Source organism: Pecten maximus, chromosome 5, assembly GCF_902652985.1.
Source record: "Pecten maximus chromosome 5, xPecMax1.1, whole genome shotgun sequence".
NCBI lineage: Eukaryota > Metazoa > Mollusca > Bivalvia > Pectinida > Pectinidae > Pecten > Pecten maximus.
This window is the reverse complement of record NC_047019.1, coordinates 14145424-14152474: the sequence shown is the minus strand read 5'-3', so window position 1 is coordinate 14152474 and position 7051 is coordinate 14145424.

The window sequence follows — 7051 nt, the reverse complement described above, 5'->3', positions numbered from 1 at the left end:
TGAACTTGTACATGTGTGGGTGTGTTCGACCCAGTAAATGTGAAATATGATATAATATTTTAATCAAATAAAGCAAAAAATATCAATGCAAGAAAAAGATCACAGGACAGGTTTGATTCTATTTTGTTAGGAAAATGTGTCAAGAAAGAAATATAAACAAATATAATGTTTTATAGATAATCCTACTTTCGTTTTCCAATGACAACCGAATCGAATAAGTGCAGTCCCTACGGTTGGACTGGTTGGACTTGTTGAATCGGTATTGTTCGTTAATGAAATGAAGACGGATCTGGTGATTATATATTGTTTTCTGACGAGCCTTCAAAAATACTTCAAAGACATGTATTTTTGCAGGCCCGTCAAGATATATGTTACGAAATACATATATATGTATTTTAAAAACTGACGAACTGGTTTAAGTCCTACTTCGAAAAAATCCACCCAATACAACCGAAGCTACGGTACTTAGAAATAAATACATCAGATTTCAAGCCTGGGGGAGTTCAGAACCTTTCTCATTTATATGTACTCTATATGTTATTATTTTATAAAAACGAGTCAGGCACCTGTGGTTGAATCGGTGTTGTTCGTTAATGAAATAAAGACGGATCTGGTGATTACATATTGTTTGATGACGAGCCTTCAAAAATACTTTCAATGCATGTATTAACATTTGCAGGCCCGTCAAGATTTATGTTACGAAATACATATATATGTATTTTAAAAACTGACGAACTGGTTTGTCCGCATAAACGAACAGCCCTTAACATTGTAGGCTAGTTCGTTTCGGTCGTTCTGTAATATCTGTAATAATTATTCCTATGAATTTTAATGAGTGTATAGGCCTAGTGTGTGTACGTGAAGTTACATGACGGGGTTGATATAACTGTTTCTGGAAAACTGTTCTTAATGCGTGCTGCTCTCACAGTGAAATATTTTTTTCTTGTTGTGAAATTGCCCGTTGTGGAAAAGCTTTTTTTGGAAATCCCTCTGGCACTGTGTTTGTGGGACATGTTTGATCACAGTTTTATATATAAGGTACAACATACCTGGTCATAAACTCCACTGATCATTTTGTTTACCTCGATCATGTCTCCCCGTTGAGATGACTCATGTCATATTTAAGTTCGGGAGGGTTTATATCAAATGGTATACAAATGTATATGTATCTAACGCGGCGGAACGGTTTACAAAAAAAAGAGAAGTTAAATACGTCCGTCCTTGTTTTTTTTGTACTCGCGTCCGTTGAAAGGATCGAACTCCCCACCCCCTCTGATTTTATGTGTATTGTGTGTGTGTTTAGGGGGGAGGAGGGGGGCTAATAAAGAAGATCAGAATAATAATATGCAACTAGAGACCGTTTTTGTGGACGAAAAATGAAATTTCCCTCCTCCCTTACTATGCATCAATTTCTATGTCCCCCACAATGAAAGGGGACAGGGACATCTATGGCAAGCCGTTTTAACATTTAATCCCATTTCCTCTTAAGGTAAAATATGCACAGAGTGACTTTATGGACATATGGTCAGTTTTATTTACCTTAAGATGAAAAGAATTTCACTTAAGGGACAAGTATTTTGCATTATGTCTGCACATAATTTTTTTTCACTTAAGTGAAATTCTTTTTGTCTTAAGGGATATTAACATTTATTTGCATTATGTTTTATTTCACTTAAGTGAAATTCTTTTTTCACTTAAGTGAAAAAATATCCTCTTAAGAGGAAATGGGATAAAATGTTAAAACGGCTTGCCATAGACATCTAACTTACCTCAGGAACTGCAGATCCGATCATCGCCAAACTGTGTTTCGGGGTGAAATGGCAGCGGGGGCATTTATGCCTTACAGACATTTTCCTTTTTTTTTTCTTTTTTCACTCAATTGACCTTTGATATGTAATTCAAGGTCGTACTTCACTTGTCAGTGATGGTAAAGCTGTACAGTAACTTTCATTAGAATATCTTTACCGTTACGGTTTAAATGTTGTCAGATAAGATATACACTTTGAACTGGAGATTAAAGTGAAAGTGACCGTACGACAGTGCATTGCACATCGCCTCCTTGTAATGCAAGTAGATCTACACTGCCAGATTTGGCAAGATATTTCCAATAATTTAACCTTTGACCTTGAGGTCAATGTCACAACGATCCAATGACAGCACACTGCACTTTGTCTGTGGGTGATTATTGTATTCAGAAATATGCTGTCCTAAAGGTTAAAACGTTATCGCCCGAACAAGAATTATTGAAAAAAACAGCACTTCTTTGACCTTGAAGTCAAGGTCACAATGATCTTCAGTAGTCCACTGATCATCCTGTTTTAAGGATGGAACTAAAGTAAACGTTTGATCAATATATCTTCAAAACCATAGAAAGTTTGACCTGGACAAGGAATTACTGAAAGAATTACACATCGGCTTCGGTAACACGGTATGCTTCAAGTTCCATAAAGATATCTTCAACGGTTTAGAAGTTATGACCATGACAAGAAATTATTGGAAATTCGCAGTTATTTGACCTTTGACCTTGAGATCAAGCATGGAGAAAAGTGTCCGTAATCTAGAAACATCAACTGACCAAATAACATGCAATGTTAAGAAATCAAAATCGAGGGACTCGACAGAGAGGAACTTTCACGATACTGACGGTATCAATCATCTCATAATGGCATCAGCACTGTCTAAATCAGACATAAAACATGTAATACACATCGGAAAACCATTCCGGACGGAAGATTAGAACCAATCAAATTAGCATTTGGAGACAAGACTGAAAGAAAACAATTAGTAAGAAGAACTATTGTATATTAAGCAGGACAAGTGGATCGAATCGCTAAAATCCATCATGTTGCAAGACTTAAGATCCTGAGAGCAGAACTGAAAGCAAGGAAAGGATGGTACGAGGGTGTTTACATCCGGGGAATTTAGCAGCAATGCCATTCAATGAAATGATATGGATTTAAGTTGATCTAACGAAAATGATAGATTATTGATAGGAAATGTATACAAATGCCGATTACATGTTTCTTTCTAATGCAATACTGTCACTGAACGTTTACCAATTAACACTTTGATTGCATAAATATCCCTCAAATGAATCAGTTTTTATTTCGTTTTCCACACGTTTGTGAAGTGAACCTTTGCACTCAGGTCAAGACCACGATAGAATGAAAATGACTTTTCCACTCATGACCGATGTATTTTTCACTGCACTTCTTAAAAACTTTGATGAAAACTTCAGCTCAAATTTTCGGTTTTTATTGCCGAAATCGCCATGTTTCCTGTTTAGTTGACCGCTCATGAGAAAAAATGGGGTCCGACATACTTAGATGTACATGTATTCCAATCTCTTTGGTACGTAACGGGGTGTATATGTATGTCATGTAAAATCTTGACGGACCTGCAAATGTTAATATAGACTTCGGAGGGTCTTTGTCAAGGCTCGTCCGAAAACAATATAAAATCACAAGGTCCGTTTTATTTCATAAACGAACAACACCGATCCTACTGGTCCAACCGTTTGGACTTCAAAAACGAAAACGGCCTTTGTCTCTTTTACAAATCGCTATGTAATCATTCATCACTGTTATACATCTCGTAGAATTGTTTATTGGTGTCAAACTTAAACAGTACAAAAATATAACAATTTTATGAATTATAAAAAATATTTTGAAAAGACAGTTCTCGAGTACATATCATGATTTATTCGAAATGCCAATCGTCTAATATTCACAACACTACTTGTTACGGGAATAATCTCGTGGAAATGTTCTCATAAACCAGACAACCCATAAACCCACAGTGGACCAAGGGGATAGCGATGTACAGTGATTGACCGGAGAAAGACAATAATAGCTGTTGGCCCTTGCTCTTCTCACTAAACGTGGCTTTTGTATGACCGTTTGTTATGAATATGCATGATCGGAAGTTCGACATCAATGAATCAGAGTCATTTTGTATAATGACAATCAGAAAAGGACAATCTGTTTTTGAAAGGCATTTTGGCGATTCAGGTTTTCAAAATCATCTTCTGTTTCAAGGGTGTGTACTTTTTTGCAACTTGATCTCATTAATTTCCATGCATTTGATTTGCTGAGGAAACGAATGTGCACCATTATAGAGAAAATAAAACGTATTCAAAAATGATAAAAGGGGGAAAACTAATTTACAAAATATAGATTTAAATGGATACCAAATGTAAAGGTGAAACGAAAATAAGATCTCCCCTTCGACGGAGCCTGCCTTTTATCAAATCTAGGTCAAATCAAAGTTACGTCAAGTCTACAAAATGAGACCCACCAGGTATATTAACGGAACCACCAGGTATATCAATGGAACCACCAGGTATATCAACGGGACCATCAGGTATATCAACGGAACCACCAGGTATATCGACGGTACCACCTCGTATATCAATGGAACCACAAGGTTTATTAACGGAACCACATGTTTATCGACGGTACCTCCAGGTATATCAACAGAACCACCAGTTATAGCAACAGAACCACCAGGTATATCAACGGAACCACCAGGTACATCAATGTAACCACCAGGTTTATTAACGGAACCACATGTTTATCGACGGTACCACCAGGTATATAAACAGAACCACCAGTTATAGCAACAGAACCACCAGGTATATCAACGGAACCACCAGGTATATCAACAGAACCACCAGGTATATCAACAGAACCACCAGGTATATCAATGGAACCACCAGGTTTATTAACGGAACCACATGTTTATCGACGGTACCACCTGGAAGTTCAATGGAACCAAAAGGTATTTCAACGGAACCACCAGGTATATCAACATAACCACCTGGTGTATCAACGAAACCACCAGGTAAATCAACAGATCCACCAGGTATATCAATGGAACCAAAAAGTATACCAACAGAACCAGCAGGTATATCAACGGCACTACCAGGTATATCAACGGAACCAAGAGGTATATCAACGGAACCACCAGGTATATCAACGGAACGGAATCGCCAGGTATATCGACGGAACCACCAGGTACATCAACAAAACCACCAGGTATACCAACTGAACCATCAGGTATATCAACAGAACCACCAGATAAACGAATGGAACCACCAGGTATATCATTAGAACCACCAGGTATATCATGAGAACCACCAGGTATATCGACGGAACCACCAGGTATATCAACAGAACCACCAGGTATATCAACGGGACCATCAGGTAATATAGACGGAACGGAATCACCAGGTATCTCAACGGAACGGATCCATCAGGTATATCAACAGAACCACCAGGTATATCAAAAGAACCACCAGGTAAATCAACAGAACTTAAGCTATATAAGCATAATAATTTCCATCCCGCTTTATTGAATGTCCTTTTCATAGGTAGTTACATATCTGCTCCCACAGCACACAGTGTTAAGATATCACATATAATTCGATATTCAAATGTTTGTGTCCCTATATCTCGATGATATACGTTCGATTAATGACCGAAAACTAATGTATACCAAATTGTTTCTTGAGATATGGGCTGATGAATACCATGGGGGAATATTGTGGCCACCATTTCCGGTGAGTTTTCTCCTTGTTTTTCTGGTGCGCTATGAGATTAATCTATATTAACTGGATGGAGCCAATGAATAAGAAGACGTTTCCCCTTGCGGGACGTATGGTCTTAATTGTCTCGTGTTAATATTCTTTTGTCTTTTGTCCTCGATCATCGATGATGAGTTGGAAAAACGGTTTTGTTAAATTTTTGATATTCTTGTTTTTTGTCAGTATATGCATACATGTACGTGGCAGCTAAACTGCATGTCGTCTCGTCACATTGCCTCTGGGATTATTAACCTATTAACAAGACAATATGTTTTTATTTGTAAGAACAACGAGCATACGAGACAAAAATTCTTCTTATCTCTCCCGATCACGTGGTCCTTTATCGCATTCCTTAATCCTCCACAGACTGGCTGACACGAAATCACGTCACAAGTCCATCACAACCACCTAGTTACCATGGAAACTGTATCTGACATTTTGCCTGGGTCATTTTCTATTCATATTTTGGGACCGTTTAAGAATGAAGAAATGACAAGGATTTAGGACCTAAGCCTGGACCATCCAATCAATATTGACCTTTTCATCACGAAGACAAGTTTGGAGTGGCTACGGTCGGAGGAATGTTAATGTACATTTCCTGTATATCGCATACGAATAACATTGATTTTGAAATCAATTAAAATGGAATTATGTATTAACTAAAATAATACGAGCAATGTACACTCTTGGAATGCTTTTGCGTTTTTAACACATCAGCATTTTCCATTTGGTTCGTACATAATTCCCGAAAATATCATGGTTTTGATGTTTACTGGCTCTGGGGTGTGTCGATCGCAAATCTATACACGTTGTCAAAAAGTGATTAATACTATACGAAATAAATTAACTGACATCCCGTTAAACCAGTCGTTATGTCTGTGTATAGTGGTACGTTCTTGATTCGTATACTTCAGAAAGGTACGGCGGCCGAAACGGACTGAGAGGAAGAGGAACTACATTGATGTAATACGATTTCGTCGACGAATCATTTTCACGTTCGGTGTGACATTTACCCATGTATCGTTAGTGAACCTAACGTAAATCCAGGTAATGGAAGCATAACCAATGCCCGACAAACGGCTGCGATTTCAAAAAAGCAAATTGAAGTTTAAGTTTAAGCAACTTAACATGGTCAAGTGTAGCTTAGATTTCTTCTCCATCAAGAAATACAGGCCATAAACTGGAAGAGGTAAACGGAAGCCGCCATGATAAAAAAAAACAACACATTTTATTACATTTTTGTGGAAAAAAAATAAATCTTCGATGATGATGTCGTTTTTATAAAAAGATAAATAGTATATGGTCTAACTCACGATAATGTTCTGTATATTATTGGGGAGTCAATTCATCACTGCGCTGACCTATTAAAATTTCAGTCAGTTTAGGTAAATTTTATAAACTAAAATTGTAAAATTTGTTTTGGCACTAGTTATTACAACTTATGAAATCATCTTCCGACATACTGTT